This window comes from Cuculus canorus, chromosome 14 (genome assembly GCF_017976375.1).
Source record: "Cuculus canorus isolate bCucCan1 chromosome 14, bCucCan1.pri, whole genome shotgun sequence".
Classification (NCBI taxonomy): Eukaryota; Metazoa; Chordata; class Aves; order Cuculiformes; family Cuculidae; genus Cuculus; species Cuculus canorus.
This window is the reverse complement of record NC_071414.1, coordinates 534,547-551,440: the sequence shown is the minus strand read 5'-3', so window position 1 is coordinate 551,440 and position 16,894 is coordinate 534,547. Positions and strand designations below refer to the sequence as shown.

At 50.5% G+C, this 16,894-nt stretch overlaps 1 protein-coding gene across 7 annotated transcripts in view; it reads right to left on the bottom strand.

The window, feature by feature from the left end:
• Window positions 1-16,894, bottom strand: part of PSD2 (pleckstrin and Sec7 domain containing 2) — a 98,418-nt gene that overhangs the window by 51,537 nt on the left and 29,987 nt on the right. For 6 of the 7 annotated variants that reach the window (XM_054079666.1, XM_054079668.1, XM_054079671.1 and 3 more), the window contains one exon: window positions 387-495. The gene's annotated coding sequence lies outside the window, so the exon portion shown is untranslated. Of the gene's footprint in view, window positions 1-386; window positions 496-608; window positions 2,462-16,894 lie in introns of those variants that run through there. The other variant, XM_054079669.1, reaches the window with a different exon arrangement.

The following is a 16,894-nucleotide window of genomic DNA, read 5'->3' as shown; positions in this document are numbered from 1 at the left end:
CAGCTGCCTCTGTGCTTACAACCCCTCACCCTGTGGAAATGCCAGCAGCTCCTTCCTGCTGATGATTCCTCTGCACCTGGGCAAGGAACAAGAGAGAGGAGGGATTCAAACCCAAACCCTCCTCTGTGGCCTGGGTCCAGCAGGTCCATGTAGGTATGGGCTGAGTTGCTGGCTGAGCAGGGCAGATCCCAAGGGGAATCCCAGTCCCAGTCCGGCTTTGCTCCCGTCCCACAAGCCTAGTCAATGCTGGTCCCAGGATGTGGCAGTGTCCTGCTCCCCACAACGGGGAAACACGGTGAGGAGCTCAGATTCCTTAATGGGATGGGTTGGAGGAGAAATGCTCCTCAAAGGCAAGTCTCTCCTCGAGGCAATGCTGGCAGTTTTACCTCTTCTCCACGCGCATCTGTGTACATCTCCTGCTGTCACAGGGTGTGCCGCATCCCCGCACCTGTACTGGGCACAGCCAGGTGCTTCTGATCCCTGCACGATCCCAGCCTGGAGGAGAGAACAGGGGATGAGAGAAAGTGAGAACAAGGCCAGAGAGGAGCACCCCACCCACCTCATGCCAATCTGCTGCTACCCCATATAAGGCTGCTTCTCAGACCCACCCCACGGCACGTTCTTTGCAGAGCACTGCATGGGTGAGGCATCGCCTTGACTCCTGGGTTCCGGTTTGGGCCCCTCACTACAAGAAGGGCATTGAGGTCCTGGAGTGTGTCCAGAGAAGAGCGACAAAGCTGGTGAAGAGACTGAAGAACAAGACTTATTAGGAGCAGCTGAGGGACCTGGGGTTGTTCAGCCTGGAGAAAAGAAGGCCGAGTGGAGAACTTATCACTGTCTACAACTTCATGAAAGGTGGGTCCTGGTCTCTTCTCCCAAGAGGTAGGTGATAGGAGGGAATGGCCTCAAGTTGCTCCAGGGCAGGTTCAGATTGGACAACAGGAAAAATTTCTTCACCAAAAGGGTTCTCAGGCACTGGCAGAGGCTGCCCAGGGAGGTGGTTGAATCCCCATCCCTGGAGGTGTTTAAAAGATGGGCAGACAAAGTGCTTAGGGATATGATTTAGTAGTGGACAGGTACAGCTGGACCTGATGATCGCAAAGGTTTTTTCCAACCTTGGAAAGGGTTTCTGACTTCTTTCTTTATGAAGTGTGTCCCCGCCCCCTACCAATTAAAGCAGAGCAAAGGAACTACATGGTTACAGGTGTCAGGAGAAACTTGATGATGAGCCCACTGAATGTCTAATCCCACCCACTGGATCCTTAGAGGGAGGCACCTGTGTTACAGATGGATCCCCCCTGAAAAGTCCTCCCCAGCCCCACGAACAAACCAAGAGCCAGGACAGGAGTCTTTGAGTTAATTGTAAGCAATTCTGAACTATTAAAATCATTTATATAGTGACCTAGCAGAGCATGTTGTACAGTGCAGGCGGGCAGGAACAGTGATGCCTCTTTATGAGGTGACCACAGGCTGGAGGAGCCTGTCTGGTCACAACAGATGGTGTGTCATCTCCAGACAGACGCCTGAGCTAGCAGGCCAGGCTTGCTGTAGAGTGTATGGAGACAGCCAGACAGGGCATCACTGCCTGTGTGGTGTTGAAGGTCTACCTCAGAATGGATGGATCAGGCCCTAGATGGGCCACCTGCTCTCCAATGGCTGGAAGGAGCCCATGAAGGAACTTGGCAGCAGATATCTGTCTCAAGTCTCTGTGGAGGTATCTGCTTACACATTCTTTTGGATTTGCCCTCATGGGTCTTCAGCCTCTCCCCTAGCCAGAGAGCCTCTGACAAGACAAAAGCCAGGCTAAGCTTCCTGGGACACCAGCAAGTGTCCTGCAGGCCAGCATCCCAACCACAGGAGTTGAGCCCTCCAAAGGGAAGTCAAAACAAGCCCCTGGGACATTCCTCAGGTTCGCACATAAGGGCCAAGTCTCCTCCTGCTTGTTCTTCTGCCATCCGAAATTAAAAGGAAAGACCTGCAAGTCTGTCCCACCAAATCCAGGGCAAAAAACCAGTCCTGGGTGTGTGGTCTGTCATGTACTGACAGCCGGGTCGAGTCAATGCAGCATCTGCAAGGGATTTACCTGCAAAACTACGAAGGCTGTTCTGAGCATGATCACACTGTAAATCTTGAGTGGTCCTGAGAGCCCAACATGGGCTGATTTTTTAGTTTCCCAGAGTGAAGGCATAACACAGATATGCAGCACACAGCCAATGCTCAAATGTTTGGAGGAACTTTTCCAAACTTTCAGGCTTTTTCCTTGACACAAGATGAATAATGTGGCTTTTTCAAGTCCAATTTTATTAAAACCAGCCAAACAGTTTGGGCTGCAACTCCCCACCTCTTTGCCATCCATCCAAACACTCAAGTAGGAACCAGACACCACCCAAGCGAAATTCCAGCCCAATAGCTAAAGCTTGGCACAGCTATATTGCAACTAGAAAACAGGAAAGTGTGGTTAGGAGACAGTTCTGAGTAAGAGAAGTTGGCAGACCTCAGTAAGTGTGATGTCCCATCCAGCTTTCCCAACTCTAAACAACTTCTATTATTAATATCTAAAAACAAATTAACATTTCTGTCATTACGTAGAAATTACTGCATTACACCTGCTCTGTTTTACCCTGTGGGAAGTCTAACTGGGACATCTATGGTCTGGAAGAAGGGACATAGAAGCCTGAGGAGTCAATAGTTAAAGACATAGGCGTGTTCTTCCTTGGTCTGGGTTCCTGCTGGAGAAGAAGCATGGGGGAGGGCCTAGGAGGATGCATGCACAGACATTGCTGAGCCAGGAAGACTTCCAGCTCCCAGCTTGTATCGGTCTGAGTAGAGCCAGGAAGAGAAATCCAGGCCTCTTACAGTCTCTTGACCCTTCTGAGATGCATATGTTTCTTGTTGATCCACACTCTGTTGCATGCGCATGGATCGAGACTGTCATGTGGACCTGAAGTCTGCAGGCAAGCTGAGTGTATATCAAAGCATGACAAATTACCCAGCAATTCCCTACCTACTTCATTTATGCTGGTGGCAACAGTCACTAGAAGAACACCCAGGTTACGGGTGGCTGAGGCTTTCCAGAATCTTCAGAGAAACTGTGAGGTTGGGTTATAATGTGTTGTGGCTCCATTCCCATGTTGATACCTCATACTGAAGTCACAAACTGACTCCTGCTCTGCTAGACTGTGCAGCCTGTCCAGCGTGCCCCACATGAGTCTCAGAGGAGGTCTCCCACTCTACAGCCTCATGAGAGAGCTCAATGTGACAGGGCTCGTCTGTGAACTGCTGCCTTCCCCAGCTGTGTGGGGTAGGTACATGGGCAAAGGGAGAAGGATACAACTTGTGATACCACAACTTGGACTCAAAAGAAAGACAACCAAAGAGCAGCTGGTTGCAACTGTCCACACGTGCTTCCAGCAAAGGGTTGGAAGGCTATTTATGCTAGACAGAGTCCAAAGATGGTCTCTTAATGTGCTTCTATTAACTCTGAGAAAGCACCAATGTGCAGCTGTCTCTGGCCCAAAGCAACCACAGCTTCAACCAGGGAGAGGACACACTGTAACTCTGGGGAAAGGAATCCATTTATCCCAAAGAGGTTGGCAGCCTGGCAGACAGGAGGGCGAGTTGGACCTCAGGCTGGTATTCCCTATGTCCCTGCTTGTTTCTTTTTGCTTCTGCTTTCCAAAGTGCTTTCTGGCAAAAGGTAAGGTCTGGAAGGTGATAGATGGGTCCCACCAGTGTATTATTATACAACCTTAAGTACTGCCCTTTCTGCAAGCTCAGACATCGTCTCAAGTGACTGCTGCTTCTGTAGGTTCTGTGGGTAGGGTGGGCATCCCCTGCACATTCACTGCCCCCAGCCTCCAGCAAGTGCAATGTGGATTTAGCATACAAAAGAGAGGCTGGCAAGAAAAGGGAATGACCTGGCATATGTTCCAGCCAGGACTGTTCACACTGATGGCCCCTGTGGCCCTGCTGAGTTGTAAATAGTTGTTAAGCTGCAGTTTCATGATTTGGACTGGACCAGCTCTCTAAGGCCCACTTTAACAGGAGAACATGGATTCATGCCGGAAAGACACTATCGCTGCTGTACGAAAGGCTAGGGGAAGCCAAGGGATCCATGATCCAGTGCTAACCATAGCCTTTCCATCTTCTCCCCACTACTGGGGTTGATGTTTCCACTGCAAGGTGGAAGAGGAAGGGACAGAGGATCCCATCCCTTGTGCCCTTGTTCCCCTATGATGCTGCCCTTTCTTGCATGCCAGGTCCAAGCAAGACATCTGCTTGCTTCAATTATCAGAATCCCAGGAACAGCAGCCCAGTGCGATGGGACAGCAATGGAGGACAGCAACCAAGTCCCTGCTCCAGCCCCACTCTGCCCTTATGATGTCCTGCACAGAGCCTGGGGCACACGAAGACGGGGCAGGGCTGGCTGGAGGGGAAGTAGAGCAGAAATTCCCCATCACTTCATTTGGGATGACGGCTGGATGGCAGTGGGGCCAGTGAAGCCAGGCTGGCACCCGCTGCAGAAAAGTAGCAGTCCCAAAGAGCCTGGACAGAGATGCAGCAAAGTTTGCCTTGATTGTTTGAGGGGTTGGAAACCACACAGCGGCTCTTTCAGGGACTGGCTCTGGAAGTCTCCCAGCTTTTGTTGAAGCTGAATGGCTGGTGGGAAATGATTTATTTTTAATTTTCTTCCTTGCGTTAGGAACTGGAAAGGCTCCCCCTTCAGTTTTGTGTAACTGTTTGGCTGCTGAGACACAGGAAGGCTTAGAGAAGAATCCTGCTGCTTAGTGGAGCATGAGCTTTTCCTCTTGCTCACCCTGAGCTGGGCTCCTTCATGCTGCAGGCTTGGTTTGCCTTGCTGCTCTACACCCCATTCCCTCAGGCTTGGTGGAGTTGGGGCAGCAGCTCCTTCACGAGCTTTGTCCTCACTCTGGCACTGGAAGGATGGCCAGGGGGTGAGCAGGAGACACAGGTACGATACAGAACAGAAAGACAGCTCCCATGGTGCTGGGAGTGAAGGAGGAAGAGAGCAGATCCTATCTGACAACCTCAGAGCCAAGATCAGAAAGCAGGAGGGCATGAAGGGATGTCAGAAAGCAGAAGGAGAGGCAAGGCAGGCTGCTCTGCCCTGGGATATGCTGGGGTGCAGATCTGAGGGGAAGGAGGGCGCTGGCACCTTGTCTGCAGGCTGCAAGTTTAGAAGATGCAGGGCAGAGCAGAACTGATCCTTCTGGGCCATTCAGCAAAATTGTAGAAGGTGGCCTCAGCCAGAGCATCGCCATGGACCTACGGCGATGGCAGTGCCAAGAAGGGCTGTTGTAGCCCTTGCCCAGGTCCTGGCGCTGACAGGGACAAGTCAGTACTTGCGAGTGCTCAAACCAGGCAGGGAGCACAGCAGCAGCTTGGGCCATATTTTCTCCTGGTGCACAGGCTGTCATGAAGGGAAAGACAGGAGGTATCTGTGCTGCCACTCAAGTTCCACTAGCCCCTTGGCCTCAACGAACACACGCTGACATGTGGAGGCATGTGTAGTCTTATGATCAGCTTCAGTTTGCATATTTCTTTCTTATACTTGGAGGTCTACTACCAGAGATTGTGTCCAGATGTGGTTTCACAAGCTCTTTACAGAAGGAAAGACTCTCCTGCCCCAAGCTGCTGGCTGTGCCTTTGTACCGCAGCCCTGTAAGCACTTCACCTTCACCGCATACCCCTGATATGGGGAATTTCAGCAAAGCAGCTACAACAGAAGTAAATCTTCAGGTCATACCAATGCCTGGGGTTACTCCAGCCCAGGGTAAGTTCTGCCTTATGGTGCTGCAGGCAGAGGCTGTGGGACAGCCTGAGAAAACCTCACAGGATGGGATTCACTCAGTGCAACGTGGATATAGTATAGATACATCCAGTCATGAGCATTTCAGCATCTCCATCCTCTGAAGTACCTCCAGTGCCACACACGGGAAAACATCTCAGAAACTCTGAATCCTGCTCCTTCTATGTTATTTTCATCCTCGGGGCAGGAGGCACCACCTTCACACCTCATTCATCGGCCATCACCAAACGCAAGACCCATTTCCAGGCCCCTGCAGATTTCTGAAGTCACTGATTTCTGAAAGACACAGTCCTCTTTTTGAGAGACCAAAAAGCAATTCTGGGCAGCAGCGTTCATGGAGGGGAGAGTTCTTCAGCAGAGTCCAGAAAGACGCGACAGGCAGATGTTTCCTGCTTGGCGCTTTTCCTGGACACAAACCATGCCATGCAGACATGCAGACACCACCGACACATACAGCTACAGCTGGGCCTCGTCCCCATCTGCCTTACAGCCCATTCTGCTATGACTGCCTACTGCTTTTCTTAGAGAGGTAAACACTAATGAGCTGAATATGTTTTTCTGGACATCTGGCTTGGATAAGAGCTTAAAAATTCCCTTGGTCACTTTTCTTGGAGAGAGCCCTTGACTTCCTTGGGCTAAAATGCCTACAGCAACATCCTCTGTTGTGATAAACCACGTGCTCTGTGTTCCCATCCAACAAAACACACCACATGGCTATTTGATCTCCCCACTGTTGATCCCGTCCATTCTTGGGCTGGTTAACAGGAACAGATGTGCTTTCATGACCCAGCTCAATGAATTTACCAAATGCAGGTGCAACACATTACCCTGGTGGAGGGCGCGTGTGTGGGGAAAACGAGGTTTAGTTCAGAAGGCAAACTCGTAGAGGGATGGAGAGATTGTAGCCATGGTTCTTCTTTTCGAAGTGTATGTCCTCCTTCTTATGACTCTGGTTTGCCCTCTGCCCTTTCAACATGGCTGAAAATAAAAACCTTTTGCCATTCTCATTGTGAAAATCCTCATTCATTTCTCTCATGGGCTGCAGGCTTGTCTTTATAGGATTTAGATGACCTCAATCATATCGTCTCACAGCCTCTTCTCTCCAGGATTTTATTCTTAGCCTGCTCTCACAAGACAGTTTCTCCAGCCCCTTGAGCATTTTGAGTCCCTTTCCCTGGATGTTCTCCAACTCTATTACTTCCATTACTCTATTACAGTCTGGAGACAGGGAAGCATCAGTGCATAGTGAACTTAAAATGTGGGCATACCAAAGGTTTATACAGCACCAAACTGACGCCCTCTGCTCTGCACATGAGGCTGTCCCTGATGACACCGAGCTCACCTGCAACATCTCTGCTGAAGACTGGAGTGTCATGGCAGGGCTGGATTGAGTTCTCAGACAGAGAATGATTGAGGGATGCTTTGTTCTCCCCTTACTGTTCTTCTGACTATGCTACCTTTGACTCTACTCTATAAATCCCTTCCCTTGTGCTCTCAGCACCGGCTGGATGCACCAGAAGAATTCCTCCAACATCTAGCGGAGGGCATCTGTGACTACATTATCCATCCTGTATAACAACTAAGATGTGATATGTGCAACTGCTTGTAGCCCCCACAGTATTCTGTCTGAAGATCCAGATGGGATCCATCTGCCTGGAGTGGTCTAAGATGGATTCTGGCAGTTTTGGTCACAGTCTTTGCCTGTGACTTGAGAAACCCATCCAATCCTTCAGTTCCCTGTTTTGCAACAGCCTGTCTGAGCCAAGGCAAATCACTCGAACTTGTAGTTCACTTGCTCCTGGAAACCTGGTAGATGAGCATTGCTCTGAGCCCAGGGAGGGCTGGAAAGAGTGAGAGATGCACTCCGTATAGAGAGGGACTGGACACCCACCAAGAGGACTAGGACAACTTTCTGTGGCCAACTCTCCATAGACAGCTCTCCACGCAACACCTCTACATGTCCGATTCTCTCTGGGAACAAATCTACATGCTGGCAGGTGCTGCCAGGTCCCCTCATTCTTGTTTGCCCAGGGATAAGGGGGATGCTGGGGTGGTCAGATGCCATGCCTGGAAGTCCCTCAATTTAAAAAAACACAATACCTTCTGAAAAAAACCCAAGAACCCTCCTTCTGCCTTCCCCCTCCAGTTTGGCATTCATGGCTTCCTGCATGGAGGGTTGGCCACGTAGCGGTGACCAGTAGAGAATTGTTCCATGGAGAGTTGGACACTGTAGAGTTGGCCACAGAGAGTTGTTTCTTTCACCCCACTGTAGGGTCAGGTCTGGACACTCTCTACTCCTACCCACGAGATGAGATGAGAGGGAATGGCCTCAAGCTGCACCAGAGGATGTTCAGATTGGACATTCAGAAAAACTTCTTCACCAAAAGGGTTCCCAAGCACTGGCAGAGGCTGCCCAGAGAGGTGGTGGAGTCCCCATCCCTGGAGGGGTTTAAAGATGGATAGATGAAGTGCGTAGGGATACGATTTAGTATTGGACAAGTATGGTTGGACTCGATCTCAAAGGTCTTTTCCAACCTAGGGATTCTAGGATTCTCTGATTCACATCCCCAAGCTTTGCTGTCTGCAAGGGACTTCAAGTGGACAAGAGCCAGTACAGTGCTGTGGCAGCCCCAGCCCAGGCTTCAGGGAGCCATCAGTGAGAGCCAACAGGACCACCTGCCCAAGCCAGAACCGGGGTGGCAGCTCCCCTGGCTAGGTGCTGCTGCATGCCAGTGCTCACCTGGGCTGAAAGGAAACATGCCTCAACAAGGCAATATGAGCACTCAGTGGTGCTGGTGTTATGTTTTATAGAGTCCCTGGGCACTGACGGTCAGTACTTATGGGCAATATACAGTCCCAGTGGCTTCCATCCAGCACTGATGGTTTCGACTGCTGGGCCTGTGTCCTTTGCTGCCAACGGAGAAAAGAGGCCAGGGGTAAAACACATCCTGCAGACCAGAAGAAACCAGTCACATGCTAAAAGAGCGTTTGGGTAATTAGCAATCACTGTGCATGGAACATACCTTTTCATGAACTCAAATCCTACAGGTCCTTTTTTTGAACATTTATTAGAGTCCCCAGAGCAATCAGTACACAGTCAGACCCAAACAACTCCTGCAAAGCTTCATTTTGGGGAAACAATGGAAGGTTTTTGCTTATAGAAAAAATTAAAACTGACTCTTAAAATCTTTAACAGCTTTTCTGTTTGCACTCTTCTGCAGTTATGCAAAGGGAGGCGGAGGGGGCGGGGGCAATAAATTAATATACTTAGCGTTTTCCCTGAATTCCTTTCCTAGGTCTGACAACTTGGCCAAGCAGCACTGTGTGCACCGATCCATCCTCCAGCCCCATGCACGCATCATGCAAATCTGACTGGTCTTTTCACAGGGGAAACAGTCCCAGTCTCAGGCTTATGGAGGTGAGAGCCTGGACTGCCCCATCACTTGGTGATGTTGGGAGGCTGGTAGATGGTTCTTTTAAGCTTCCACCAAAAGATAGGCTTCCCCAAAAGATAAGGACGGTGAGCTTACGTTTTTCACAGAAGAAGCATGAGATTGAAAGAGAAGGTACAAGAGACTGATGAACATGGACCTGAACACCCCTCTAATTCTAGACAGCCTGTTGAGTCTGTAATCTTCCTGGAATAGGCTCCTTTAAAACCCCATCCAGAGCTTCCAGGTTTTCCTATGGAAGGACAAAGGTCCCATCCGCAATAGAGCAGAGAGTGGGGTCAGTCTGACACTTAGATCCCCACTCCTGTACAACCGATTTTTACCCCCTTGGAGAACTCACAGAACTCCTGGTGGGCTCTGCCTACAGAAACCCACTGCAATCCCAAGGAATCCTCCCACGGCTCAGAGGGAAGCAGGAGCCTTCTGAGAGGGAGGGCAAATTCTTACTGCACCTTGGGAGAAGGATGAGAAGGACAACACCCACAGGACTGTCCCCCCTACCTCTCCAAGATGATGCTCCCAACTAAGAGCATCTGGCCAAGGTGTTCTTTTGCTGCAGGATCTCAAGACCATGAGCCTGCAGATCAGACACAAAACGATTCCCACATGTGCAAGGATCCCTGGCATGTGAGCAAAGGCAGGGAAAAAGGGGCAGAGGCTTTCTGTGCCCCAGCATTCCATCACCAGGCAGCTCCACAGCTCAGAGGAGAGCTTTGAGACCAAGGTGCCTACCTGGGCAGCAGGTGGTCCCAGCACCTCAAACTCTGTTAGTGCAGAACAAACAGCTCACAATCAGTCCATGTTGTTCAAGACAGGAGTTTTCCAAAGGGTTCTTCCAGACAAACCTCATCTCTCTGGTTGTGAACAGCAGGGTTTCTTAGCTCAGCTCAGAGCTGACTCCATCCTCACCTCTGCCTGTTTGCTAAGGTGCTCACTTTCTCTTGAGGGAGACGTTTTAGTTCAGGCAGCTGTAAACTGCCCTTCTGTCCTGGTTGTCTGTCAGTTGTATTATAAAGGCAGGTTGTTTATGGGGCCTTTCCTCTCAGCTCCATCCAGCATTGTGACGGAAATAATTAAAACCCGGCTTTCCCCACAGGCAGGGTCACCTTCTGTACAAGTCCACAAGCAGTGTAAGTGCTTCTCTTAATCTATAAATGCAAACAACCTTCTTCCCCTCTTTTTTCTTCCCTTTGCTTTGATCCTCCCCCCTCACATTCTCTCAGTATTCAAAATAATAAAACAGGGCTGGCAGCTGACTCAGACCCCAGGAAAGGAAATTCCTGCCATGCCGTCTGCGCTAAACCTGTACAACACCTTGCTGCAAGACCTTAGCAAGATTTCAGGGGGCAGCAGGCAAGCCCTTCCTGCTTCCCACTAGGAAAGACATCCAGCGTGATAGAGACCAGCAGCAAAGAAAGAACTGCAGTTTTAAGACACACCACTACCTATCAATAAAAATCTCATTTGGGGATGCAGGAGAAATCCTTTCCTGACAGAGGACGAGGAACACACTAGGTCTTTACCAAGATGCTCTGTCCAAAGAAGTTGATAGACAAGCTATTTGAAGACAAATGGATTCCAGCCCAAGGGATATGGAGACCAGATGCAGCAGGAGTCCAGATGCACAGAAACGTGCAGAGATGGCTGGGCTTGGGACCTCAGTGTGATCCAGAGAGCACTGCAGGGAACAAGGTCTTCCTGAGCATCTCCCAAAGCTCTTGGGAAAGCTGGAAGAGAACAATTAGCCTTTTGAGGGTGCTAATATCAGAGACAGCTGTTTCAAACTCAGATGCTGGTGGCCAAAGATGACATGCAGCACACTCTGCAACACCAGATGACTCCTTATTTGTGGGTGAGAGCGTGAAATCTCCCTTCACATAGCACTCATCTGCTAAGGGCAAGGTCCATATTCATGCAGGCAGACTGGCAAGTCCTCTATTTGTAGGCAACCACAAAGAACAACTTGATGGAATTAGTGTAAGTGAGATAGATGCTGTGGAAGTAGGAGGACCAGGGAGAGAACCCTCCTTTAAGGAAGAGAAAAACAGGCATTCGATGATTTGGGTTGGAAGGGATCTCAAAGCCCACCCAGTTCCAAATCCCTGCCACGGCAGTGACAGCTCCAGCTGGATCACGTGTCTGAAAGTCCCATCCAACCTGGTCTTGAACACCTCCAGGGATGGGGCAGCCACTGCTTCTCTGGGCAGCCTGAGCCAGGGCCTCCCCACCCGCACAGCAAAACTTTTCTTCTTAAGGTCTCTCTCAATCTTTCATCTGAAAACCGTCCCCCATCACCCTTTTCCTGCACTCCCTGCAGTGCTGAGTTGCTTGAAGCTGAGTTGCTTTGAAAAATGAGCATGTTTCCTAGAAAATCCTACGGCAAATGTAGCCATTTTGCAGCTCCTCTGCAGAGCCTTGGTCTGCCCCTAATGGATGTGCTGGATAACCATGCCAATAGGAGCATCATTTCCCGATGAAGGACTATAGCTCTAACAGGCGTGTTCTGACGCTAATGTAAAGGTGCTTTACAGAGAGAGGGTCATTTCTTCTCCCTCGGGGAATTATAAGAGGAAAAAGCACCATTACATTGACATTATTGCCTCAGGACAGTGCACTGTTTTATGTACACCTGCTCTTAATATAGTAGAATCATTAAGGTTGGAAAAGCCCTCTAAGTCTGTCTAGTCCAACTGTCAGCCCAACACCACTGTGCCTGCTAAACCATGCCCTGAAGTGAATCCCATCTTGGATCCAGAGGCTTTCCTTATCTCCCAACACGCAAGACACACTGCACTAGACCTTTTGACAAGGCTCCAGGATGGTTGCTACACCAGGTCGTTTTGCCTCTTAGCAGGGCTTTTTTTAAAGGATAGAGTTCTCTGGGCTTTTCTCCTGCTCCTTAGACATGATTACATTGGGGCTTCAGGCAATGAGTTTGGGAACTGATGAATTACATCCTGGACCGAGTCACCACTGGTGCACAGAGAGGTCAGAGGGGACTGACAGAAATAAGCGCTTTGTAAAGATGAAATAATGTTTCAGGAGGTGAATGCCGTGCAGCCGGGTTCATCAGATGGCCTAATGACATAGCGGAGCGACCGAAGCGGCAGCCAGCCTTGCCGTGGGAGCACACAGCCTGTGACGACTGTGCAAGCTGCATGTTGTATGTCTGAGACTGGGGATCACTGATTGTGATAGCACGCACACTTAAAGGCACAGTGCCTCCAAGGTGCACTACTTACAGCTTGCTCTTATTTGGAGAGCAGTGGATTCCCTGCCATTGTGCTTACTTAAAACAATCCAGGTCACCAAAGCACAGGTTTCTGCTCCAGAACATCCCTACATCTACCAGGAGCTGCTAGAATTTTGTGGCCACTTTCCTCCTCTCCCAGTCCGATGGCAGTATAGTAGCACATCTGCATTTTAGGTGTCGCTGTCACGCTGTGATTTCGCTGGAACGACACGCAGCCAAGTCTCCTGTGCTTCACCTGGGGTTGGTACTCTGCTCCAGGTCCAAGAGTCCCACCAAGCAAAGCAGAATTGCCTCCTGGTGATATTAACACAATTCTCACACTGGGTGCATGTTGAATCCAAGCCTCCTGAAGCCACACTGGAACCCCCAACTCTCCCTCATGCTGCACACAAAAATGAAAAGCCTGCAGAGGAAGCCTGGAGAATACCACACCTGGGAGTGGCAAAAGGAGGCAGCTCCCAAGGTCTGGGATAGAAATCTCTTTCTTTTTTAAGAAACTCTTATGATCTGGGGGTGAGGAACAATGCCCATCCCAGTGTCCCATGCCTCACACTGCAAGGTGCCATGCCAGAGGCAGGTCCTAGCAGTACATGCATCAAACACCCCTGCACAGTGCTCAGGTGCTGTGCACGGCATGGACACTGGAAAGGACCTGGAGGAGCAGGCACTATCCAAGACAGAAGTGATACAAGATGGGCTCCATGGCCACAGGGGACATGGATGCTGTTCAAGGGGCTGGCAGCTGCCTGTGAGGAGCAAAGGGCCAACACCAAGCATCACCCAATGGAAGGGGGAAGGAGGGGTGAAAATGAGGAGATCATGCTTTATTATAAAGCAAATTTATAAATCGTTCATAAAGGGTTAATAAATTATTAGTGGAGGCTTTCGGTGCTTCTGAGCACCTCAGAAATACTGCCTGTAACATGGGATGAGCAGTGTATTAAAACCTTTCATTACCTGCCTTAATCCTGTCAAAACAACTTTTAATCAGATGGAGCCTAAAACCCAGGGCTGAACTGACGTGCAGGTGAGTTTTCCTGTTTTGAAAGCCAGGTGTTAGCTCTCCTGTCCTCCACTGCTGGGCTCAAGGCATGCCAGGTAAGAACAGCTGAGTGCCCCAGCTCTCGCAGGTTCCTCCGATGGGGGGCACGGGGAAGCTGGTGAGCTGGTGGGTTTAATGAGGAGACAGCAGGGTTTGGAAGGGAGGAGGCTTCGTTTCTCAGGTGGGACAGAGCAGTGGCAGGTCACCAGCATGTAGGGGGCTGCAGAAAGAGGCTCTCTATAGCAGAGGCTCTTCTGCAGGTGACAGTGGGACTGAGGGCACTCTCAGTAAGTTTGCCAGTGACATCAGGCCATGTGGTTGGTGTGAGCGACACACTGGAGGGAAGGGATGGATCCAGAGTGACTTGGACAGGCTGAAGAGGTGGGGCTGTGCGAACCTTATGAATTTCAACAAGGCCAAGGGCAAGGTCCTGCACCTGGGTCACGGCAATCCCGAGCACAAATGCAGACTGGGCAGAGAAGGGATTGGGAGCAGCCCTGAGGAGGACTTTGGGTGCCGGGGGATGAGAATCATAGAATCATAGAGTTGGAAGGGATCATAATTATTATCCAGTTCCAAGCCCCTGTCATGGGCAGGGACGCCTCCCACCAGATCAGGCTGCCCAAGGCCCATCCAACCTGGCCTTGAACACCTCCAGGAATGGGGCATCCACGACTTCCCTGGGCAACCTGGGCCAGAGCCTCACCACTCTCATGGTGAAGAAATTCTTCCTTATGTCTAGTCTAAATCTGCCCCCATCCAGTTTATAGCCATTCTCCCTCGTCCTATCACTACAAGCCTTTGTAAAAAGTCCCTCCCCAGGTTTCTTGGAGCCCCTTCAGGTACTGGAAGGTTGCTACAAGGTCTGCTCAGAGCCTTCTCTTCTCCAAGCTGAACAACCCCAACTCTCTCAGCCTGTCCTTGTATGGGAGACGCTCCAGCCCTTGGATCATCATTGTAGCCTCCTCTGGACCCATTCCAAAGGTTCCATATGGTTTTTATGGTTAGGATTCCAAAACCAGACACAATACTCTAGGTGAGGTCTCACAAGAGTGGAATAGAGGGGCAGAAGCCCTTCCCTCGCCCTGCTGGCCATGCTTCTTTTGATGCAGCCCAAGTCATCATCGCTCTTCTGGACTGTGAGCGCATGTTGCCAGCTCATGTTGAGCTTTTCATCAACCAGCACCCCCAAGTCCTTCTCGGCAGGGCTGCTGTCAATCACATCATCTCCCATCCTGTACTGAAATCCGGTATTGCCCTGACCCAGGTGTAGGACCTTGCACTTGGCCTTGTTGAACCTCATGAGGTTCTTACAGGTCCACTTCTCCAGGTCCCTCTCGATTACATCCCGTCCTTCCTCTCTTGAGCTGTCAACATGCACTTGCAGCCCAGAAACCAACTGTGTCCTGGGCTACATCCAAAGCAGAGGGACCAGCAGGGAGAGGGAGGGGATTCTGCCCCTCTGCTCTGCTCTCGTGAGAGCTCAGTTAGAAATTTCTTCCTAAGATCTCATCTAAATCTCCCCTCTTTCAGCTCAAGGACACCATCAGGCCGTAACAAGGCCATGGATGAGCAGTGTCCACACCAATCCCACCAGCCCCTAGGAAGGAGCCATCCTCAGCTGCTGCAGCAAATCAATTGTCTCTACTTTTGGGAGGAAAACCAACCTATAATTATGTGCTGCCTCAGTTTCCCTGCCTGTGCAATGAGAAATCTGCCTCCTGGGACCTGGGGAGGAAAGAGAACTGCAATGGTGAGAGATACCAACCCCTGGATAAACAGCGTTGAGAGGACAAAGGGTGCCCTTTCCTCAGCAGGCAGAACAACGCTCCTGGCTCCAGCTTGGGCAGCACAGGACTCTGGTCAGGGTGGCTTGAGCAGCTGCCCTCGCCTGGAGTTGCTAACTTATGATAAAGCCCTAAATACTCATTAAAGCAGCTTTTGGCAGAAACCCCATCCTCAATTACAAAAATCATTTCATTTTTTTATGAGTCTGAAGCCTTTGGGGCCTCATAATCTAATTATAATAAATAAGCTTTCTCACTTTCCTCTCGCCTGCTCCCCCAGCTTCCATCCTACCAGCAAAGGCAAACGCGTAGTTTTAATTTAGCAGGATCTCTATGCCTCATGTATCCCCTTCTGGCCAGAACCCACTTCTGCTCCCTGCATGCCTGTGTCTGCTTGGGCAGGCTGTGTCTATGGCCTGGTTGCTTTTGTTCCTAGAGACTGCCAAAAATTCTGGGGTTCCAGTGCGCCTCTATCCACTTCCAGTCTGGGCACCCAGTGCCCACGAAGAGACTGGCAGGAGCAGAGCCCCACCTCGGGTAAGATCTGTCTTGGGAGCGGTGCCTTGTGTCGTGCTGTGAGTGCAGACCTCATCCAGGTCTGAGAGATTCATCCACTAGGAATTGCGGTGGGGAGCAACCCAGCTTTGAGACTCGCAATAGGGAGAAAGTGCCATCCTCTCCTGTATCCTTGTGTGTCCAACACCAGGACAACATCCAGTGGCCATGCACAGTGTGGACAGAGACCTCTGCAAGCAGGAACAGGGCTTGCTGTGGGGGATGCTACGGTCAGCAGATCATAGAAACGTGGAATCAATAAGATTGCAAAAGACCTCCAAGTTCATCCAGTCCAACTGTCAGCCCAGCCCCATCGTGCCTACTAAACCATGTCCTGAAGTGCCACGACCACACAATTTTTGAATGTCTCCAGGGACAGAAAGTACACCACTGCTCTGGGCAGCCTTTGCCAGGGCTTCACCACCCTTTCTGTAAAGAATTTTTTCTTATTATCCAATCTAAACCTCCTCTAACACAACTTGAGGCTAATTCCTCTCATCCTATCACTTGTTCTTTAGGAGAGGAGACCATAGCCACCTCACCACAAGCTCCTCTTTTCAGGAGTTGCAGACAATGATGAGGTCTCCCCTCGGCTTCCTCTTCTCCAGATAAAACAGCCCCAGGTTCCTCAGTCACTCCCAGAACCCCTGGGCTCCAGACCCTTCCCCAGCTCCGTTAGCTTCTCTGGAGGAGCTCCAGCTCCTCAATGTCCTTCTTGCAGCAGGGAGCCCAAATCTGAACCAAGGATTCGAGGAGCAGCCTCACCAGTGCCAATTCCAGGGGAATGATCCCTTCTCTGCTCCTGCTGGCCACACCATGGCTGATCCACGCCAGGAGGCTGCTTCTGGCCAGCTGGGCCACTGCTGGCTCATGTTCAGCCACTGTTGACCAACACCCCCAGGTCCTTCTCTGCTAGGCAGCTTTCCAGCTGCTCTTCCCTAAGTGCAGAGTGCGTCATGGGGCTGTTGTGACCCA